Here is a 23,857-nt window from a genome sequence, read left to right as displayed (position 1 = left end):
AACAGAATCCTAAAATGAAACAGACTGAATCATAATTCAGTAATTCCAAGTAATATTCCCAGTGTGTTAACATTTATAGACAAAGACTTAAACTGCAAGCTTGTGATGTACCCCATACCCAGACAGGAGCAGTACCAATTGCTTTCTTTTTTTATTTTTATTTTATGTATCTGACAGAGTTATAAAGAGAGGTAGAGACAGAGACAGAGAGAGAGACAGAGAGATCTTCCATCGGCTGGTTCACTCCCTAAATGGCTGGAGCTGGGCCAATCCAAAGCCAGGAGCCAGGAACAACTTCTGGGTCTCCCATGCAGGCAGGGGCCCAAGGACTTGGGATATCCTCCGCTGCTTTCCCAGGTGCATTTGCAGAGAGCTGGATCAGAAGTGGAGCAGCTGGCACTCAAACTGGCGTCCATATAGGATGTCAGCTCTGTAAGCCGGGGCTTTAACCGGCTGCACCACAGCACCAGCTCCATCAATTGCTTTCTAATCCCATCACCAGCTAGGTAACTGTGTGCAAACTGCTGAACTTCTATGTAACTGTTTCCTCATGTGGAAAATAGTTAGGGAAGCAGTAGGTATCCTACAGGGTCTCTGTCAGGATTAAAGGATTATATATGTAAAGCACTTAGAACAGGGTCTGGCACCCAGGAAATGATGATCAATAAGCATTTACTATTATTATTATTATAGGCAGTAAGGTTGGTGCCTATCTATGGTGTAAGAGGATGAATACCAAAAAGTTTTAGTCTTTGACAAAATGATTATATTTCTTCAAAATGGAGCACCTGAGATTACACGGAAATATTCCACTAGGAGAAGAGGGGAGTAAAAGACATGTAACAGGCTGACAAAATTTCAACTTCCAACTGGGACTGCCAGTATGATTTTTTTTTTTCTTTCAGATTTTTATTTTATCATTTACTTGAAAAAGGCAGAGTTACAGAGACAAAGAGGGTGAAAGAGAGCTCAATCTTCCATCCGCTGGTTCACTCCCCAAATGGCCAGGGAGAACTGTTCCAGGACCCTAGAACGCCATCCAGGTCTCCCACAAGAGTAGCAGAGGCCCAAGCCCTTGGGCCATCTTCCGCTGCTTTCCCACGTGTGTTAGCAGGGAACCAGATCAGAAGTAGAGCACAGCCAGGATTTGAACCGGCAGTCCTATGGGAGGCTGTATTGCATGTGGTAGCTTAACCGTCTATGCCAACAAGATGCCAGCCCCCAGTGTAAGTCCTATACAGCACTCTTCAAGAAATATTGAACCACTTACTTGTAAGAGCACTTATTTATCAATAAAATTTTATTTATTTCCCTTCCCTTACCAAAAAAGGACTTCCAGAAGCTTTCAAATGGATAAATATAAACCAATGAGACAAGGGAAGTCATTAATTTAAAAAAGGCTGGTGTTGTGGCACAGCAGGTAAAGCTGCCATCTGCAACAGCAACAATTAGTGTCCCAGCTGTTCTTCCGATCCAGCCCTTTGCTAATGGCCTGGGAAAAGCAGCAGAAAATGGCTCAAGTGTTTGGGACCCTGCTACCCACAGGGAAGACCCAGATGAAGCACCTGCCTTCGACCTGGCTCAGTTCTGGACTTTGCAGCCATCTGGGGAGTGAGCCAGTGGATGGAAGACTTTTTTTTTTTTTTTTTTTTTTTTTGACAGGCAGAGTGGACAGTGAGAGAGAGAGAGACAGAGAGAAAGGTCTTCCTTTGCCATTGGTTCACCCTCCAATGGCCACCGCGGCTGGCGCACTGCGCTGATCCAATGGCAGGAGCCAGGTGCTTCTCCTGGTCTCCCATGGGGTGCAGGGCCCAACCACTTGGGCCATCCTCCACTGCACTCCCTGGCCACAGCAGAGAGCTGGCCTGGAAGAGGGGCAACCGGGACAGAATCCGGCGCCCCGACTGGGACTAGAACCTGGCGTGCCAGCGCTGCAAGGTGGAGGATTAGCCTAGTGAGCCACGGCGCCGGCCACTGTCTCCTCTCTTAACTCTTCTTCTCTCTCCTCTCCTCCCCTCCGCTTTCCTCCCCCTCCCCTCTCTCTCTAGCTCTTTCAAGTAAATATATAAATCTTTTTTTTTTAAAGGACCAAGAACAAAGGGAATGCTGGAATACAGATGCACTAACCACAGTGTCACTTACTGAGGCTGAGCTATAAAACCAAAGAGCTGCCACTGGTTTTAATCTCCAAAGACACCCCTACACAAAGCACACAGTGATTCATGGTATAAATGGGAAAACAACAGGACAGTAAAATCAGATAGGCACTAAGACTTGCCAAGAAGGAGAAAGGTGAAGTTTTTCAAAGTCAGTAGTACACAGGGCCCACAAGAGGGTCGTTCAGCACCAGGTCCTAGGCCCATAAAAACACATACAAACTAAAGCCAATAAAGGACAAGTTGCAGAGCAGATCCCAAAGTGACTGAGCCAGAACACATCAGCAAATGGTCAGAGAACTCGGCATCCACACTACACAGACACAAGAAGCTGCCCGAGTGTGGGTGCTTCTCTCTTGTTCAGAGTCTTTCTTCCTCAGCCACAGCTACAAACATGTGCAGAGAACTGTCTCATCCCCACTCAGCTGACAATGCTATTCCCAACTCTGCATGCTTATGACTCATGGGGGGAGGGGGAGGGGAGTAAAAAGAAAGTGTAAAACAAACAAACTTGAATTTAGACTTAAATTAATCATGAGCAGAGATTCATATCAGTTTACAGAGTATTTTATGATAAATCAATAAGACATTCTCTTAAAATGTAGCAATCAAATATAGTATCCTTTGAAAATAGACTGAAATCTGTCTACAAGTCATGTCCCCTACTATTCCTTAAATAGACATGACACCAAAAGGCATTACAAGGCCTCCGTAAGGCTAGACTTTACAAAGCACTCCGAATCAGTGCAAACACAGCACAGGTTGCTGCAAAGCCCGAAGCAACAGGGCATTCCCAACAGTTCCTTTCCCAGCAAAGGACCAAGTCAGTAGGTTTACCCCTACTGCACCCTCTCCCCTAAAGATTCACTAAATCATTCCTTAAGAAGATGGAGGCATTTTATCTTTTTTTTTTTTTAACTCAAATTTTACATCAAGAAATTTGTGTACCGGGAAAGGAATTCAGTTTACCCCTAAAAGCTGATCTTTGTGACCGGGAAAGAAACAAAGGAGAAAAAACTCTATTACTGAAAAAGATGTTTTCAAGGGAACCCAAAGATCATTTCTGACACTAATTTACCGGTTTGGCACCCCTGCCCCAACATGTTATTTTGTTAAACAACATAAATCTTGCCTCCCTGCTCCTCCCTGAGATTGTGAAACATTCTCTACAACTCATAACTGACAGACCTAAACAATGCAAAACCGAAAGATAAACGGGTCACCTCTTTGACTTGAAAACCTCAGTCCTTCACAGAAATGTACACAGAGGGAAGCATGTAAGAACACAAGCTTAGAGCCCTGGCTGAGTCCTGAGCAGGTACGAGCCAGTGTGGGTGCACAGGGCAGGTCCACAGGGCAGCCACATGGCCCAGCCAGTGGGCTGCTCCTGCTGCTGCTGTACAAATATAGAAACCTGAAAAGTGGAACAGCAGCTTCAGCAGAACAGGCTCTGCTCCCTGCTCAGAGAGGGAGGAGCGGGGAACTGAACAGCTTTACCCATACATGGTTGCCGAGAGGGGGCATTAGTGAAAGCTCAATTATCTCAAAACACATGCATTCTGTTCACATGCTTCAGACCAAAAACAGAAACACACAGGATGGTACCTGAAGTAAGTTTTGAGAGCGTCTATTTCAGTCAAGGAACCTGCCAGTAGTTTCAGCCATTTACAGCAAGAATCCCTCAGCCAAATGGCAAATGTAAAAAACAGTGTGAAAACCTTTACTAGGTCATCTCATGGGATCAGAGGTAGCTGTGAGGCTCAATCCAGTGGCCTTCACTGCTTTCAGAATGAAGCTCCCATTCCAAGACACAGACTACATTTTGGAGCCTCTTTATTTTCTGGTTGGTATGGTGAAACAAATTCTGATTATCATTTTAAAATATATTTCCCAGGATGTTGGCTTACATAATCAGAAGTCAAATATTTATGTTCCAAACATTATTTTATTTAGAATAATTCATTCAGACTCATTTCAATGTGAAGCATGTAAAAAGCTTAATTTCTGACCAGAGTTCCACTCTTCAAAGATAAAAAATGCCAATTGGCTCACATGATTCTGTTCTTTAGGTCTTAATCAACCAAGTTCTCATTGCACACTGCATATGTACTTAGTATCTGCTGTACAAACAAAAACCACACCGTCACTGGTCTCCAATACTAATAATCTAGTTCCTGCATAATAAGCTTAACACATGGATAATACAGGTGGATAGTATAGGACTAGTGCTAAAGTACAAGGTACAAACTACTAAAGCTAGGCACATTCAGAGAAGAAGAGTGAGGAGGGACATGTCGAGACCTTCTTCCATGGGTCCCATGACCAGCACTCAGTGCACCTAAAATATCTTATGTATGAGAGAATATAGGATTTTCACTACTTGACTTCCAAGGTCTCACCATTTCTGAAATTTTTTTCAATCTAAAATGCTTCACCCTAGTATAAGAGTAATACCACATAGCTTATGGAAGCAAAACTACAATTTTTGCCTACATTAGGGAAAACATATTCTAAAGAAAGATAAAAATAAATTCAGATCATAATTCAGCATCCCCTCTAAAGTATCTCACATAATACTTTCATAAAAATATTAGTCCATCTTGGACATTTTTTTCCAAGATTTATTTGAAAGGCAAAGTTACAGAGAAAGGGAGAGAGAGAAAAATCTCTCCCCAGATGGTTTCAACGGCCATCTTCCACTGCCTTCCCAGGTCTATCAGCAGGGAGCTGGATCAAAGTAGAACAGCCCCACAGCACTGGCCTCCAAAAATCAAATTCTTAAAATATAAGTGGTCTGCTAAGTACTTATTTTAATATATTTTATCAGCATATAAACCACTTGAAATTTTCTTTGCCTCTCATAGGCATAGCAGTAATGATCAGCAATTGATGCTAAATGACAGCAAATTCTCAATCCCACTACCTAGATCTCCTAGTACAATGCAAAGCCTTGTCCCCCACAGTTTGACATACTGAAAAGGGAAAAAGGGGGAGGTTCCCAGCAGTACAGGCAAATGTATGTCCCACAAAGCAAACATGCAAATGTTCCATCTTAATTGTATATAGTGGTTTATATACTTTTTAAGAATCTGCACAGGGCCGGTGCCACCGTAGCTCCCTAGGCTAATCCTCCGCCTGCGGCGCCGGCACACCAGGTTCTAGTCCCAGTCGGGGCGCCGGATTCTGTCCCGGTTGCCCCTCTTCCAGGCCAGCTCTCTGCTATGGCCCGGGAGTGCAGTGGAGGATGGCCCGGGTGCTTGGGCCCTGCACCCCATGGGAGACCAGGAGAAGCACCTGGCTCCTGGCTTCGGATCAGCGCGGTACGCCGGCCACAGCAGATATTGAGGGGTGAACCAACGGAAAAGGAAGACCTTTCTCTCTGTCCACTCTGCCTGTCAAAAAAAAAAAAAAAGGAATCTGCACAGGGGCATGGCACAGCCAGTTAAGCTACTGTTTGTGATGCCAGCCTCCCTGTCAGAGTGCAAGTCCGGGTTTCAACTGCTCTACTTCCAATCTAGTTTCCTGATAATACACAGAAAGTAGTGGAAGATGGTCCAAGTACCTGGGTCTCTGTAATCCTTGTGGGAAACCCAGATGAAGTTCCTGGCTCCTGGCTTTGACCTTGACCCAGAACTGCCTGTTACAGGCATTCAAGGGTGAACCAGCAGATGGAAGATGTCTGTCACTCTGCCTCGCGAATAAACAAATCTTTAAAAAAAAAATCTGCACAGACCTACTGGAGCAACTTTGATTTTCCACAGAGCAGTTTACTATAGATTAATATGCTTTTTGTGTAACATCAGAGCTTTTAGCTATGTGTATGTACTTTACTAAGATTATGTGAAAGCAACTAAGAATAAAGAAAACAAAGAAAAACATCAAAAGTGTATACATCAAGGGTGACTGCTTAAAAACGTAACCTGAAAATTAAAATGACTGTAAACACCTGGAGTGTGACCTTTGACACTGCATTTCTCCTCTCTGGATCTGTTTCCTGAAGTGGAAAATGTGACTGGATTAGATCAGGATCCATACCTAGGATCCACTAGAATCCATTGAGATTTCATGAATTCTCAAAACTTCCTTGTGTAAAATTTTACATGCATACACATTTATAAGAACTTGATGGCTTTTAGCAGATTTTCAACAGGAAACCAAGACTCCAAATAGGTTTAAGAATTTAAAATAATATAGCTTTTTCATCTATAACACCCTGTCATCTTTTCTTGTATCTTGGTACAAAAAAGAAGGGAATCTTGATGACAAAACTAGGTCAGGAGGGGCCAGCATTTTGGGTCATCCCATATCAGAATACTGGCTATAGTCTCAGCTGTTCGCTTCTGATCCAGTTTCCTGTAAATGTGCCTGGGAAAGCAAGGGATGATGGCCCAAGAACTTGGCCCCCTGCCACCTCTGCTCCAGGCCTCCGCCTGGCCCAGATCTGGCAACTGTGGTCATTTGGGAAATAAACCAAGGGATGGAGGATCTCACTCATTCTCTGTCATTCTGCCTTTTAAGTACATCAATAACTCTTATAGAACAGAGAAGCTGTCCTAGGAATTGGGAGACCAGAAGAAGCTCCTGGCTCCTGGCTCCTGGCTCTGGGATCAGCTCTGCTCTGGCTGTTGCAGCCATTTGGGGAGTAAACCAGCAGATGGAAGACATCTCTCTCTCTCTCTCTCTCTCTCTACTTCTGTCATTCTGCCTTTCAAATAAATAAAATAAATTTTAAAAAATAAATTAATAAAAAATTGTTTAAAAAATAAATTAAAAAATCTATTTTATTTGAAAGGCAGAATGACAGAAGAGGGAGAGAGATCTTCCCACTGGTTCACTTCCCCAATGGCTGGAAGAGCTATGGCTAGGCCAGGATGAAGCCAGGAGCTCCTTCCATGTCTCCCATGTGGGTGGCAGAGGCCTAAGTAATTGAGCCATCTTCTGCTGCCAAGGAGCTAAGCCACTGCCTCTGACACCGGCATCCAATGCAGGTGCTTGTTTGATACTCAGCTGCTCCACTTCTGATCCAGCTCCCTGCTAATGCACCTGGGAAAGGGCAAGCGGGAGATCCGGAAGAAGCTCTGGGCTTCTGGTTTCAGCCTGGCCCAGACCTGGCATTGCAGCTATTTGGTGAGTGAACCAGCAGATGAAAGATTCTCTCTCTATCTCTCTCTCTCCGTAACTCTTTCAAACAAACAAATCTTTTTAGGAGGGAGATGAAAGAAAGAAATGTGGGGGTTGGGGGGAAGCGAGAGACAGACAGACATTGATCTTCCATCTGCTGGCTAACCTCCCAAATTGCCCACAACAGACAGAAGCCCCAGAACTCCTGGTTTCCTATGTGAGTGGAAGGTACCCAAGCACTGGTGCCATTCTCTGCTGCCTCCCAGGATGTATCAGCAGGAAGCTGGGTTGGGAGTAGAGTAGTCAGGACATGAAACAGCACTCCAGCGTGGAAGGCAGACATCCCATGTGGTGGTACCTCTCCAACAACACTTTATTTTTAAAAATCTTTTTACAAATTATTCTTTGATAACGTGAGCAAGGTCTCTTCCACTGGTTTGTTCATTCATTTGCCCCAGATAACTTTCCAAGTCAGGAGGATGCTTGTCAGTTCAGGTCTTCCAGGTGGGAGGCCATCACTGGCTGCCTCCCAGAGTATGCATTACTAGAATGCTGGAACAAAGAATGAAGCGGAACTTCGTTCCAGACACTCAGATGCAAGTGTCTTACCCACCAGGCCAAACGGTTACTTACTCCCCACAATGTTTTAATAAAAGTTTTTGAGAAAAATTTAGCTTATCAGTTACCACTACAGCTCATGTCAAGGAGCTTACATGAGAGAATTACTGTGAAGGATACCCCACTAGAATAGTTCTCTCCCTTACCAACTTTGCTTTCTTATCATGTTTCTAGTTTTCTACTTTGAATCCTATCACTTAGTAACAAAAGTAGTAAGAGACAAATAGATAAGGGACGAAAACCAGAGCATGGAAGATTGGAGCGAAGGAGACCAGTAACAGGCAGCCAAAAAAAAAAAGAAGCTACCCATCCTGTCAGCAAGAGAGAGAGGCAATATGTAAGAATGGCTACCGCCTTAGCCTCAATTTGTGAAAATCATTAAATAAAAAAAATTAGTCTTCATCTAAGACAATAAAAGAATAAAAAGCACTTGTTTCTAACCATGTAAGTCTAAAATTTTTAGGTTCTCATGGCAACCTAAGTCATCACACTCCACATAGTGTATATAAAGCACATATTTAGAGGCTTAACTAGTAAACTCAGAATGTGACATATGTGCAATGTGGGCGACATTATTCTGGGAACCTTAACTTTAAATTTTCCAACTTTTATTTTGTAGTCCCAAAGATGATATAATAGAGTCAGTCAACTGTGCATAATGTACAAGCTCAATGAAGAAGAGGTACAAAGTACATAGGCAGAAGAGAAGAGATGAAAGACAAGAAGAAAATTCAGGTTCTCAGGAAAAAATTCTGAACACAGCTCTCTTCCACTGTGAAGCAATCCGTAAATGGAGAATTAAAAACAACAACAGGCCGGCACCGCGGCTCACTAGGCTAATCCTCCGCCTAGTGGCGTCGGCACACCGGGTTCTAATCCCGGTTGGGGTGCCGGATTCTGTCCCGGTTGCCCCTCTTCCAGGCCAGCTCTCTGCTGTGGCCAGGGAGTGCAGTGGAGGATGGCCCAGATGCTTGGGCCCTGCACCCCATGGGAGACCAGGAGAAGCACCTGGCTCCTGGCTCCTGCCATCGGATCAGCGCGGTGCGCTGGCCGCAGCGCGCCGGCCGCGGCGGCCATTGGAGGGTGAACCAACGGCAAAAGGAAGACCTTTCTCTCTGTCTCTCTCTCTCACTGTCCACTCTGCCTGTCAAAAAAAAATAAATAAATAAATAAATAAACAACAACAACAACAACAACAAAAACAAGACTGTTAGGGAGGGGACCGGCTATGTACTATGCTGTAGTACAACAAAGCTGCCATCTGCAAAAATGGCCTCCCATATGGGCACGGGTCTGGGCCCTGGGTGCTCCACTTCCAATCCAGCTCTGCTTATGGCCTCGGAAAGCAGTGGAAGATGGCCCAAGTTCTTAGGCCCTTGCGCCCACACTGGAGACCTAGAAGAATCTCCTGGCTCCTGGCTTCAGATAGGCCCAGCTCTAGCCATTGTGGCCATTTGTGGAGTGAACAAGCAGATGGAAGAGATCCCTCTGTGTGTGTGTAACTCTGCCTTTCAAATAAATAAGTAAATCTTAAGAAAAAAAATGCTAGGAAAGACATATATCAGAATAGCACGTTGGACACTCATTGATGTGGGCCCAATCAAATTAGGACACTCACTAGTGTCTAGGACCCAGCTCCAGCCCCACCTCTGTAGGTGTCTGGAGAGTGAATCAGTCAATGGGAACACACACTATCTGTGTCTCAAACTGTAAATAAGTAAATAAAAGCCAGGGGGGAAGAGTAGAAATAGCGCCATTTAGATGACCGTAAGAACTCCACAATGATCCACAGATCTCTTTCAAAAGATGCTATGAATGCTACCTTTTAAAAACCACACTGCCATGACACTTCTGCTACAGTTAAACTACTACTGCTTTTCTTAAAATTTTTTAAATTTATCTCTCTTTGAAAGGCAGAGAAACATCCAGAAAGATCTTCCATCAGCTGGTTCACTCCTCAAATGCCCACAACAGCTGGGGCCAAAGCCAGAAGCCCAGAACCCATTCCAATGTCTCCTATGTGGGTAGGCCGGGTGCAAATAATTGAGCCATCACCTGTTGCCTCCCTGAGTGTGTGGTACCAGGAAGCTGCAATAGGAAGCAGAGGCAGGATTCAAATCCAGGTACTCCAATACAGCATGTAACCATCCCAAGAAATATCTTAATCACTGCACCAAGCATCAATCCCAAATATCTCCTACTTCTCAAGAATAAACTAGGTTAACAGTTTAGGTAAGGTATACAAACAATATCTTAGCAAAGCAGTTACTATATGTCTGTCTTCTTAACTGTCCCAAACAAAAGAATTCTTGGAATGAGACCCTGAGTTTATACCATTACCAGCAAAAAACTGCGTTAATAGTTAAAAAGTTCTTTTAGTCCATAAACCAGAGGTAGTTGCAGCCATCTGGGGAGTGACCTAGCAGATGAAGCTCTGTCTCTACCTCTCTCTATAACTCTGGCTTTCAAATAAATTTTTTAAATCTTAAAAAAAAAAAAAAAAAAAAAGTGGGAGGAACCAGCCCAGTGGCATAGCAGGTAAAGCCATCACCTGCAGTGCTAGCATCCCATATGGGTGCCAGTTCAAGATCCAGCTGCTCTACTTCCAATCCAGCTCTCTGCTATGGCCTGGGAAAGCAGCAGAAGATGGCCCAAGTCCTTGGGCCCATGCGCCCGCGTAGGAGACCTGGAAGAAGCTCCTTGTTCCTGGTTTCTGATCAGTCCAGCTCCAGCTGTTGTGGCCATTTGGAGAGTGAACCAGCAGATGGAAGACCTCTCTCTTTTTGCTTTCGTCTCTCTCTGTAACCCTGGCTTTCATATAAATAAATATATCCTTAAATATTGCGAGAGGCGTATAAATAAATAAATCCTTAAAAATTTGGCCGGCGCCGCGGCTCACTAGGCTAATCCTCTGCCTTGCAGCGCCGGCACACCGGGTTCTAGTCCCAGTTGCCCCTCTTCCAGGCCAGCTCTCTGCTGTGGCCAGGGAGTGCAGTGGAGGATGGCCCGGGTGCTTGGGCCCTGCACCCCATGGGAGACCAGGAAAAGCACCTGGCTCCTGCCATCAGATCAGCGCGGTGCGCCGGCCGCAGCGCGCCAACAGCGGCGGCCATTGGAGGGTGAACCAACAGCAAAGGAAGACCTTTCTCTCTGTCTCTGTCTCTCTCACTGTCCACTCTGCCTGTCAAAAAAAAAAAAAAAAAAAAAAAAAAAAAAAAAAAAAAAAAAAAAAAAAAACTTGGCGTGGGCATTTTGGTATAGGTTAATCCACTACTTGGCAATATCTACAGCCCATATTATAGTGCCAATTTCTTTTTTTAATAATTCTTTTTTATAAGGCATTATTTATTTATTATGATTTTATTTATTTATTTGAATGCCAGAGTTATGAAGAGAGGGAAGGATATGGAGAGGGAAAGAAAGAATCAGCCCTTAAGGCATTCGGATCTGGCTGAAAAGCCCATGAGAGCATTTCAGGCATGGAAAGCCAAGACACTGTGGCTAAAAAAGACCTACATGAAGGATCTCTGTGAGTGAGATCCCAGTGGAAAGAAGGGGCCATCAAAGAAGAGAGGAGAGACATCCACTTTGTTTACGGCCCTATCTAAATACTGATGGAGTTTGTGGACTCAAAAGGCTTCCATAGCCTTAGCAGCTCTTGACAAGAGCCTCAGGTGATCACTGACATCATAAAAAAGAACGTCAATTGTTAAAACAACAGGAATCACTGTGCACTTGTTCCTCAGGTAGGACTTCGGTCCGTAATGAGTTGTACTATGAGAATTAATAGTAAAACCTGTCTTCAAACAGTACTTTATACCTTGTGTCGGTGTGGGTACAAACTGTTGAAATCTTTACTTAGTATAGAGTCGGTCTTCTGTATACAAAGATAATTTAAAAAATGAATCTTAATGAAGAATGGGATGGGAGAGGGATCCAGTAGGAGGTGGGATGGGAGTGGGGCTGGATGAGCGGGTATGGGAGGAAGAACTGCTATATTCCTAAAGCTGTACCTATGACATTTGTATTTATTAAATAAGTTTTCAAAAAAAAAAAAAAAAAAGAGGGAGAGGGAGGGGGAGGGGGAGGGGTGGAAGGGGGAGGGAAAGAGGGAAGGAGAGGGGAGGAGAGAGCGGGAATGGGGCAGAGGGGAAGGGAGGGATCTTTCATCCACTGGTCACCTGTTGCTTTCCCAGGCACATTAGCAAGAAGCTGGATCTGAAGCTGGTGCTGCAGGTGGTAGCTGAGCCTGCTGTGCCACAGTGCTGGCCTCTGTAGTGCTGACTTCAATCCCAGCTACTCTGCATCTGATCTAGTTTCCCACTAAATGTGCCCTGCGAAGCAGTGGATGTTGGTTCAAGTACCCTCCCACTCACATGGACAAACTACATGGAGTTCCTGGCTCTTGGCTTTGGCCTGGCCCAGCCTTAGTTGTTTTGGCCATTTGGGAAGTGAACCAATGGATAGAAAAATCTCTCCATCTCTGTTTCTTACACTTTGCCTTCCAAATAAATAATTAAAAAAAAAAAAAAAAACCTTAAAACTTATTTTCACTACTCTCATGAGACTGGGTCTCAGTGAGCGAGAAAAATTAAAAAAAAAAAAAAAAAGTACATTTGAAATGAGAAGACGACTACTAGCCTAGTGCTGTCTTCCTGCTTGACAGATGGATGGATGCCCCCAGTAAGTTACTATCCTCACTGAGGTTCCTTCTAAGTCCAACAGTGCTAGTTCCTTTTGTTAGACTATAATTTAACATGAAGATCAGAAGTTAGTAATAAACATTCTAGAGTAAATAAGTGAAAAGCAATGCAGGTGAGGCTAGAAGGCTAGGATTAGAGATTCCTTTGACAGCCAAGCCACACTTACCAATGCCTAAAATATGTCCTTACCCTTATTACCTTGGCTATAAAACAAGTGCTGATGGACATGAAATTCCAGATTATTAAAAACTCAGGGTCAATGCTATGGTGCAGTAGGCTGATGCCCTGGCCTGCAGTGCTGGCATCACATATGGGCGTGGTTCGAGACCCAGCTGCTCCACTTCCAATCCAGCTCTCTGCTATGGCCTGGGAAAGCAGTAGAAGATGGGCCCCTGCACCTGCAGGGGAAACCCAGAAGTTCTTGTCTCCTTGCTTCGGATCGGCGCAGTTCTGGCCGTTGTGGCCAATTGGGGAGTGAACCATCAGATGAAGACCTCTCTATCTCTCTGCCTCTCCTCACTCTGTGTAACTCTGACTTTCAATAAATAAATAAATAAATCTTTAAAAAAAAAAAGGGGGGGGGTCACATTTAAAAAAAAAAAAACTTCGCCACATTTTCTGTATAGCTGTCTCTAAGTGTGGAAGTTGGAGCTGGCGCCATGGCGCACTAGGTTAATCCTTTGCCTGCGAGGCTAGCATCCCATATGGGCACCGGTTCTAGTCCCGGTTGCTCCTCTTCTAGTCCAGCTCTCTGCTATGGCCTGGGATAGCAGTGGAAGATGGCCCAACTCCTTGGGCCCCTGCACCCGCGAGAGAGACCTGGAAGAAGCTCCTGGTTCCTGGCTTCAGACCGGCGTAGCTCCAGCCATTGTGGCCATCTGGGGAGTAAACCAATGGAAGAAGACCTTTCTCTCTCTCCCTCTCACTGTCTGTAACTCTACCTGTCAAATAAATAAATAAAATCTTAAAAAAAAAAAAAAAAGTATGGAAGTCAAGACAGGAAAAGATGGTTAGGTTCTTGACACAGCAGCTATACTCCCTGCATTCCTTTTCAGAGTGCCTTAGTTTAAGTCCTGGTTCTGCTTCCAATTCTAGTTTCCTGCTAATGTGCACCCTGGGAAGGCAGCAGATGATAGCTCAAATACTTGGGTCCCTGCCACCCATGTAGGAGACCCAGACTGACTTCCAAGTTCCTGGCTTCAATTTGGCCTAGCCCTGGCTATTGCAGACATTTGGGGAATGAATCAGCAAAAGGAAGATACCTCTTTTCAAATATGGCCATTTTATTTTCAAATAAATAAAAATAAACAAGTTTAAAAATACAGCACATGAGTGCCAATATCATTTTCAATTTCATTTTCTGATAAAACAAAAGGAATTATTAATATTGGAGCCAACGTCTTCATTTTAGTTATGATAATTTCTTCAAGGAAAATCAATTCAGGCAGGCGCTGTGGTGTAGCGGTAAAGCAGCCACCTGCAGTACCAGCATCCCATATGGGTGCCAGTTCAAGTCCCAGCTGCTCCGCTTCAGATCCAGCTCTCTGATATGGCCTGGGAAAGTAGAAGAAGATGGCCCAAGTCCTTAGGCCTCTGCACCTGCATGGGAGACCCAGAAGAAGCTCCAGGCCCCTGGCTTCAGATTGGCACAGCCCTGGCCATTGCAGCCATTTGGGGGAGTGAACCAGCATATGGAAGAACTCTCAACCCCCTGTCCCTCTCTGCCTCTGCCTCTCTGTAACCCAGCCTTTCAAATAAACAAATAAAGCTAAAAAAAAAAAAAAAAAAAAAAAAAAAAAAACAAACAAACCCACACACACACACACAGAGAAAATCAATCTACAGTTATCAGAACATACAAGTCTTGGGATTGGCATTAGTGCTCAGTCGGTTACACCGGCCAGCATCAGATATGGGTGGGCGCTGGTTCAAGTACCAGCTGCTCCACTTCCACTCCAGCTCCCTGCTAATTTACCTGGGAAAGCAGCAGAATATGGCCCAAATATGGCTTGGGCCATGTCACCCCTGTGGGAGACTGGATAAAGTTACTAGCTCCTGGCTCGGGCCTAGTCCAACCCTGGCCATTGTAGTCATTTGGAGAGTGAACAAGCAGATGGAAAAGCTCTGTATCTCCCTGTCACTCTGCCTTTCAAATAAAGTAAATGTTTAGGGAGCCAGTGCTGAGGCACAACAGGTTAGTTGCTGCTTGCAATGCAAGCATTCCAGACTGGAGTCCAGGTTTGAGTCCCACTTGCTTTGCTTTTGATCCAGCTCTATGCTAATACACCTAGGAGGACAGCCTAAGAGCTTGGACCCTCCTCACCTCTGTGGGAGACCTGGATGGAGTTCCTGGCTCCTGGCTTCAGCCTGGCCCAGCCCCAATCATCGCAGCCATTTGGGCAGTGAACCAGCAGATATAAGATCGCTGTTTCTCCCTCACAAAATAAAAGTTTACAAATTCACAAGGATATTAAATTACTGGCACAATAAGCAATGTGACATTTAAAAAATGAACGTAAAAATCCTTTTTTGGTAAATATATGCAATTGATAACTACCAAATTGTTAGCTTTGAACCCAAAACTTAGTTTTGTATAAATGCACTACTTTAAACAATAACAAAAGTCTGACAAATGAACCACTAAAATGCAACTTTAGATTTTACTTTAAAAATATTTTTGAGGCCTTTTTTGATACCCTTTAGCTCAAATCATCTTATTAAGCATATCATAAAGTACTTTATGCTCAATGTAGCATTTTTCATCATCTCTTCCCTCCCATTTGCTAAAGAACTAGCTTATTCCAAATATGGCACTATCCTCTCAAAGTTCTAGGGTTCAACCATGACATAACTTCTTTAGAAAATTATCTGTCCTGGGGTCGGCACTGCCGCCACCTGCAGTTCTAGCATCCCACATGGGCACTGGTTCAAGTCCCGGCTGCTCCACTTCCAATCCAGCTCTCTGCTATGGCCTGGGAAAGCAGTGGAGGATGGCCCAAGTAGTTGAGACCCATGGCCGGCGCCGCAGCTCACTAGGCTAATCCTCCGCCTTGCAACGCCGGCACACTGGGTTCTAGTCCCGGTTGGGGCGCCAGATTCTGTCCCGGTTGCCCCTCTTCCAGGCCAGCTCTCTGCTGTGGCCAGGGAGTGCAGTGGAGGATGGCCCAAGTGCTTGGGCCCTGCACCCCATGGGAGACCAGGAGAAGCACCTGGCTCCTGCCTTTGGATCAGCGCGGTGCGCCGGCCACAGCACGCCAACCGCGGCGGCCATTGGAGGGTGAACCAACAGCAAAGGAAGACCTTTCTCTCTGTCTCTGTCTCTCTCACTGCCTGTCAAAAAAAAAAAAAAAAAAAAGTAGTTGGGACCCTGCACCCACATGGGAGACCCGAAGGAGGCTCCTGGCTTCAGATCAGTGCAGCTCCAGTCGTGGCCATCTGGGGAGTAAGCCAGCAAATGGAAGACACCTCTTTCTCTTTCTCTGCCTCTCTGTAACTCTGCCTTTAAAAGAAATAAATCTTAAAAAAAAAAAAAAAAGAAAATTATGTGTCTTATCATGACTGACATACATGATTTAAATGGAGATAAACACAATAAGGAAAAACATTTGGGAATTATTCTGATTTACAACTATTATTTTATAGAGAGCGCAAAAGTATATGGCTTTAAAAATTATTTATTTATTCAAAAGCACAGTTACAGAGAAGGAGAGAGAGCTTCCATCTCCTGGCTCACTCCCCAAATGGCTGCAACAGCTGGTGCTGGGCCAGTCAGGATGATCCTGGAATTCCATCCAGATTTCCCATGTGGGAGTAGGGGCCCAAGCACTCGGGCCATTTTCCACTGTTTTCCAGGACCCTTACAGGGACCTGGATTGGAAGTGCATCTGGGATTCCCATATGGGATGCCAGTGTTGCAGTAAGTAGCTTAACCTGCTGTATCACAACGCCAGCCCTTAAATACTTTTTAAAAGATGTACTTATTGGGGCTGGCGTGGTGGCATAGTGGGTTAAGCTGCTGTCTGCTCCATGGCATCGCCTACGGATACCAATTCAAGTCCTCACTGCTCTGCTTCAGGTACAGCTCCCTGATAATGAGCCTGGGAACGCAGCAGAGGATGGCCAAAGTGCTTGTGCCTCTGCACCCATGTGGGAGACTTGGAAGAAGCTCTTGGCTCCTGGCTTTAGATCAATCCAGCTCCACCCTTTGAGGCCATTTTGGGAGCAAACCAGTGGATTAAGACTTCTCTGGGTTTCTCCCTCTCTCCAATAAGTACATCTTTAAAAAAAAAAAAAAAAAAAAAAAAAAAAGATTATTTCTTTGAAAGGCAGAGTGATGGAGAGAGAGAGGGAGAGGGGAAAAAAGAGACACAGAGGCAAAGAGAGAGATCATCCATCAGCTGGTTCACTCTCCAAATGGCCACAATGCTTGAGCTGGGCCAGGCTAAAGCCAGGAGCCTGAAGCTCCATCCAAGTATCCCACATGGGTGGCAGGGGCCCAAACCCTTGAGCTACCTTGTGCTATTTTCCCAGGCACATTAGATGGAAGCAGAGCAGGTAGAACTCAAAATGACTTAGCTCACTGTGCCACAATGCAGGCTCCAATCAGCAGGATTTCTGTCAACTACACAAGCAATATGCACTGGAAATAACAGGTAGAGTCTACCTGCCCAGGATGCTGGAGAAGGGATAAGTTCACAGAGTAATAAATTTCCCTGAATGACTTCTAAGGTTCTTGCCCTACCTTGGAGACTTAGATTTCATTAGGAAATGTAGAGGCAAGATAAATTCAACCAGTGGGTGGAGGCAGCTAAAAACAGTGCTGAAAAATTAAAAGGCCTGGGCTGGAATTCTGCTCCTGCCACTATGTGAATTTAAAGGAAAGTATCTTACTTCCCTCAATTGCAAAATGGAAGGATTAAAGAAAAATCTCTGAAGCTTCTGACACTCAGAGGCTATGGCTTACTTCCTTTTCCTTCTATGCCTGCCTTGGACACCCACTACCTTCCCAGTACTGCACCTTACCATAATTAGGTAGCTCTTTAAAGCTTCTAAATTAATAAGACACAGAAAGTACAATCTTAAGCTTTCTTTTCTATTTCTGGCTCATTGCAAATGTGCAACAGCATTTTATCAAGGAATGGCTAGTACTGCACAGTTCCTGACATACTAGCTTTTCTTTGAACCCCATTGACAGTCACACAGTGACAAGTTGTAAGCAAGGAGGTTGTTACCATGGGGACCTACTAGGATTCCTGGGGGTGGACCAGTAGCTTGCCTTTTTAAATTTTTTTTTCTGGTCAAGCCTTTTTTGATGTGGCAACTCAGAAAGCTCATCTAAATTTTTCTTCATCAAATTACCTCCAAAAAATTTTACCACACACTACACAATTCTGAAGTAATATTAAAAACTGTTTTAGTGCTCTCTCTTGCCAAATAGTTAAATATACTGAAATATAAATCTTTAGTCTATTGATAAAAGCAAAAGCAAAGTCAATTGAAGTCTCAATGACCTATGCATGCTATTGCTTTCCAGACTACCACACTATAAATTATGTGATTTAGTATTCTTAGCAAGACTTCAGAATTCCCAAGTTTAAGGAATTTCAGCTTTCTCTATATGATTACATTAGAAACTTACCAGACATGCAAAATTAGTACAATAAAGCTGGCTGGACAAAGAAGTTTAAGTTCAAATTCCAAGTCAGCCTCCAAAAGTGCTACATACTGGGGCCAGCACTGTGGCACAGCTGGCTAAGCCACCATCTGTGATACCAGTATCCCCATATGGGTGCCAATTCAAGTCCTGGGTGATTCACTTCTAATCCAGCTCCCTGCTAATGGGCCTGGAAAAGGAGCGGAAGATGGCCCAAGACCTTGGGCAGCCCCCAGCCATCCACGTGGGAGATCGAGATACAGCTGCAGGCTCCTGGCCTCAGCCTGACTTGACTCCTGCATTGTGGCTATTTGAGGAGTTAACCAGAAGATGAAAAATTGATTCATTCTCTCTCCCTCTCCCTCTCTCTCACGCTTTCTCTAACTCTGCTTTCCAAATAAAGAAGAAGAAAAAAGCCAGCTACAAAATTGCTGTGTGTAGACACAGGTGATGTAACTCAGGGAGGTACACCGCCACTCCCAGCTAAATGCGTACTGCCAGTAAGCTCCCGGAGACGCATTCTGGTAGAAGACATCTTAAGAAAACAGATCGTTTAAGCCTGATCTTTGGATCTGGTTTGTTCACAGAAGTGGAACAGTCAGAATTCAAAAGAAAACATTTTTCTAGGTCGTAGGCTCCCTGGAAGAGTTTAGTCTTTCTATAGGTCTTGCTCAGCCCTAAGCAAAGCTACATCAGACAAATGAACTCTAATAAATAAAAATAGCATTTGTCTCCATACCAGTTGCAGAAATCCTCAGCTACCCTAGGTCTATTATCCACACTAACTTGAGAGCTAGAAAGTACCTGGAAGAAAGTTTAAATCTCTGTGTTCCTAAGAGCCTTAGTTTGATATCAAATAATAATTATTTTAAAATTCTAAATATAAATGTCATTAAGATAAAATGTGTTGACTACCAAATTCTTTTTAATATTTATTTATGTGAAAGGCAGAGCAAAAGAGAGAGAGAGAAAATATCAATCTTTCATCTGCTGATTCACTCCCCAGATGGCCACAACAGCCAGGTCTGGCCCAAGGATGGCAGGGATCCAAGTTCTTGGGCCACCTTCCGATGGCTTCCCAGGTGCATTAGCAAAGATCTGGATTGAAAGCAGAGCAGCCGGGGACTCAAACCAGTGGGATGCCAGTGACACAAATGGTGGCTTAACTTGCTGGGCCACAACACTGGCCTCATTCAAAAGCCACACAAGGGGGCACTGTGGTGTAGAGGGTAAAGCTGTTGCCTGCAGTGCTGGCATCCCATACAGGTGTTGGTTCGAGTCCTGACGGCTCTGCTTCCAATCGAGCTTTCTGCTATGGCCTGGGAAAGCAATAAAAGGTGGCCCAAGCCCAAGTAGGAGACCCAGAAGCAGCTCCTGGCTCCTGGCTTCGGATCAACTCAGTTTTGGCCATTGCAGCCATTTGGGGAAGAGAACCAGCAGATGGAAGACTTCTTTCTCTGCCTCTCAAATAAACAAACACACACATCTTTAAAATATATATTTGGGGCACTGCCACCCATGTGAAAGACCCAGATAAGAGTTCCTGCCTCTAGGCTTTGGGGTAGCCACCTGGGGAGTGAACCAAGGGATGAAGATTCTCCCACATACACCATGTCTCAAAAAAATAAAAAAAAAATAAAAATAAAAAAAAACAAAAAAAAACAACAACAACCACCGTGAGCTGGATTGGAAGTAGAGCATCCAGCTCCACTCAAACCAGCACTTTTTTTTTTTTTCCAATTTTTTGAAAGGCAGACAGTGAGAGAGAGAGACAGAGAGAAAGGTCTTCCTTTGCCATTGGTTCACCCTCCAATGGCCGCCGCACTGCGGCCGGCACATGGCACTGATCCGAAGCCAGGAGCCAGGTGCTTCCTCCTGGTCTCCCATGCGGGTGCAGGGCCCAAGCACTTGGGCCATCCTCCACTGCACTCCCGGGCCAGAGCACAGAGCTGGACTGGAAGAGGGGCAACCGGGACAGAATCTGGCGCCCCGACCGGGACTAGAACCCTGTGTGCCGGCGCCGTAGGCGGAGGATTAGCCTATTGAGCCGCGGCGCCAGCCTCAAACCAGCACTCTGATATGGGATGCCAGTATAGCAAGTGGCAGATTAACCCACTGTGCCACAGTGCCATTCCCTTCCACAAAAACCTATCTGATTTTGCTGATTTTATTTACCTAAGTTTTCCTGTACCAGTTTCACATGGGTTTGTTTGTTTAAAACAGTTTCCCACCCTATTTATAACCCAAATTAGTTCATAGGTTTGCAAGTTTTTAAATGCACTTGTAAATGTATCCAGAGGCTATTAAACAGAAACAATATAGATAAAAAACATAGCATGTAAAAACATGGCATCTTTTCACAATTATTTCCCATAAACTTGAAAGGGGAAACAAGAAGGACAAGCCCAGAGGGTAAGTTTGCCACATTAGTTTACTACCAGACAGTCTAGAGACAAACAGAGACTGAGGCCACAGGACAGAAGAGAAGGCAAACTCCTGGGTGTTTTATTCATTTTTACTCCTGGATTACAATTTTCTTAATTTTATTTGGGAAAGTGCATCTTGGCCTAGAAAAGCAAGAGCACAGACTGCCAACAGTATCATATTCCCCTTTTCTTACTCTCTGGAGTTGCAAGAAACAGTCAAAATTAGGACTGTCTAGAGACCTTCAGGAAATAAGCAAGATGATGTTTCAAGATCATTAGTCTCCAAAAAGGCTTTTTTTTTTTTTTAATTACAAATTTTAACCAACATAACATCTTTCAGTGGGAAGCTGTTTATATTTTTCCAGAAAATTCCTTAGAGTTTTAAAATAACTTAACTTCCAAAGATAATGAATGATTTAAACAAATTCAGAGGATTTCATGTTTTCTTCCTGTTCCTCATCCCTAATACCAAACTGCCTCAAAACAGAAAATTAAAAGTGCCATGTGAACAGATATGCAGTATTATTCAACAAATATTTGCCAAGTATCTACTTTATACAAGGTCCAATAAGAGTCAACACTATGGGGGCTGGCACTGTGGCATAGCGGGTTAAGCCACCACCTGCAGTACCAGCATCCCATATGGGCGTCGGTTCGAGACCCGGCTGCTCCACTTCCGATCCAGCTCTCTGCTATGGCCTGGGAAAACAGTAGAAGATGCCCAAATCCTTGGGCTCCTGCACCCGCTTCAGGGACCTGGAAGAAGCTCCTGGCTTTGGATCGGCACAGCTCTGGACACTGCGGCCAAATGGGGAGTGAACCAGTGGATGAAGACCCCTCCCTCCCTCCTCCCCGCCCTCTCTCTCCCCTTCTCTGTCTGTGTAACTCTGACTTTCAGATAAATAAATCTTAAGTAAACACTATGGACTATAATGTTTTCTCTATGCAATGCTCAGCTCAATACTATACACATACTACACATGAAGGCATACTATTGTTTTGATACTTATCTGCAATCAACTTGAACTCTACTGTCAAAAAAATTCTCCTAGCTTTTTCTATATTCTTTCCTGGTTGTATACTCATTCACATTTCAGTTATCTGCTAACTGTTTTTAATTTCTGATTATTATCATTACTATCACAGGGAAACTTCACATTTCTCTGGAACGAAGTCTTTCAACTTAACAGAAACAAAATGACTGCAAGAAAAAAAATCAAATTAGAAGCACTAAACTATCTTTCTCAGACCTCCCCTCTCCCTCATTAATACACTACTGTAATGCTCCTATTACAGATCACTCATGAGGTTACCGACTAAGCTGGGACCAGACAGACTCTATTAACTGGGCACACAGCCACTTAGCACTACCCTTTGTTTAAAGTCTCAACTGCTGGTGAACACACATTATTATGTTCCACTCAAGCTGATTAACTTCTTTTTTAAGAGAAAACAATTGGGTGGTGTTGTGGCACAGCGGCTAAAGCCTCCGCCTGCAGTACCAGCATCCCAAATGCACACTGGTTCGAGTCCAGGATGCTCCTGTTCTGGTCCAGCTCTCTGCTTTTGCCTGGGAAAGCAGTGGAAGATAGCCCAAATGCTTGGGTTCACGTACCCATGTGGGAGACCCAGAAGAAGCTCCAGGCTCCTGGCTTTGGATGGGCACAGTTCTGGCCATTGTGGCCATTTGGGGAGTGAGCCAGCAGATGGAAGACCCCTGCCCCCACCTCTGTCAAATAAATAAATAAATCTTTAAAATATATATTTTTTAAAAAAGAGAAAATCAGGAAACTAAAACAAATGTATTATTTAACTAGAAATGAAAAGAGAATCCATAAGCCTCACAAAAATGCTTTACAGTTTAGAGTTAAAAAGATGATAATCACTTTTATATCTAAAGTTTCCTATCTAAAATGGAAGTATTATCACTCTAAGTTACCTAAAAGCAGTAGTTATAAACAAATAATCATTACAAACTTTCAAAAAAAGAAATAGGTACAGGTGTTTGGTGCAACAGTTAAGACGCCACTTGGGATGTTCGCATCTCATATCAGAGTGCCTGGGTTTGGGCTCTGCTCTCCATTCCAGCTTCCTGCTAATGTGCAACTTAACTATGTGGGTCCCTTGCCCCCAACATGGGAAGGGAGACCTGTATTGAGTCCTGGGTTCCTGGTTTCCATCTGTGGTCAGTCCTGGCTATTGCAGGCACTTGGGAAGTGAGTCAGTGGGTAAGAGATAATTCTCTCTCCCTCTAAGTAAATTAAAAAATTTTAAGGGGCCAGCGCTGTGGCACAGTGGCTTAAGACTGAAGCGTTAAGCCTGAAGCACCGGCATCCCATAGGGGCGCCGGTTCGAGACCTGGCTGCTCCACTTCCGATCCAGCTCTCTGCTATGGCCTGGGAAAACAGTAGAAGGTGGCCCAAATTCTTGGGCCTCTGCTCCCGCATGAGAGACCCAGAAGAAGCTCCTGGCTTCAGATCGGCACAGCTCCGGCCATTGTGGCCAACTGGGGAGTGAACCAGTGGATGGATGACATCTCTCTCTCTCTCTCTCTCTCTCTGCCTCTCCTCTCCCTGTGTAACTCTGACTTTCAAATAAATAAAACAATAAATCTTTCAAAAAATTTTTAAAAGAAATGAAATTCATAATTTTGATCTGGCAAAGTACCAAAAGCAGCATTCACCGCACCAGAAGTAACATCACAAGGAATTCTATACTGCTGATGGTACCAAGACTTCCAGCAGCCTTTGCCCAGCCTTGGGAGGCTGCTGGGAAAATGGGATGATCTTCCAAACACCCATGATCCCTGATATGATTATTCTAAAATTCAAATGAATCTAAGAAGTGCAGAACTCCACACTAAGTCCTATTCAAAGCTCTTCTGGAAGAAAAAACAACTCCCTTCAAATCAGTTTAAGCAAAAACTGGAATGAAATAAAAGGATACTAGAACATCTCAAGGAACCCCAAAAAGGAGCACATCTGGAAAGCCCTTGGGTATCAAGGCTTATAGTTTGCTTGTGGATGACTATGTTCTCTCTAGAGCTCCATTTCTCGTCTTTGTTTATTTCTGGATCAATTTTCTACATATCTACATATTTCTCCCTCCCCAAAGACTGTCCTTTATTGTTCTCACCAGTATGAGCCTGAATACAGCTGCATGCTAGTATCTGAGCCTAGG

The 23,857-nt window shown here is 44.2% G+C and overlaps 1 protein-coding gene across 49 annotated transcripts in view; it reads right to left on the bottom strand.

Annotated features, from left to right (window-relative positions):
• Positions 1–23,857, bottom strand: part of CELF1 (CUGBP Elav-like family member 1) — a 119,666-nt gene that overhangs the window by 62,512 nt on the left and 33,297 nt on the right. For 5 of the 49 annotated variants that reach the window (XM_089326652.1, XM_089326696.1, XM_089326769.1 and 2 more), the window contains exon 1: positions 3,380–3,478. The exons of 40 other annotated variants lie outside the window; for them this stretch is intronic. The gene's annotated coding sequence lies outside the window, so the exon portion shown is untranslated. Of the gene's footprint in view, positions 1–3,379; positions 3,490–23,857 lie in introns of those variants that run through there. 4 more of the 49 variants (XM_089326766.1, XM_089326816.1, XM_089326676.1 and 1 more) reach the window with 3 other exon arrangements.

Source organism: Oryctolagus cuniculus, chromosome 1 (assembly GCF_051225735.1).
Source record: "Oryctolagus cuniculus isolate XC-2025 breed Fujian yellow rabbit chromosome 1, ASM5122573v1, whole genome shotgun sequence".
Lineage (NCBI taxonomy): Eukaryota > Metazoa > Chordata > Mammalia > Lagomorpha > Leporidae > Oryctolagus > Oryctolagus cuniculus.
Note: the sequence above shows the minus strand (reverse complement) of the source record. Positions and strands in the feature narration are given on the sequence as shown.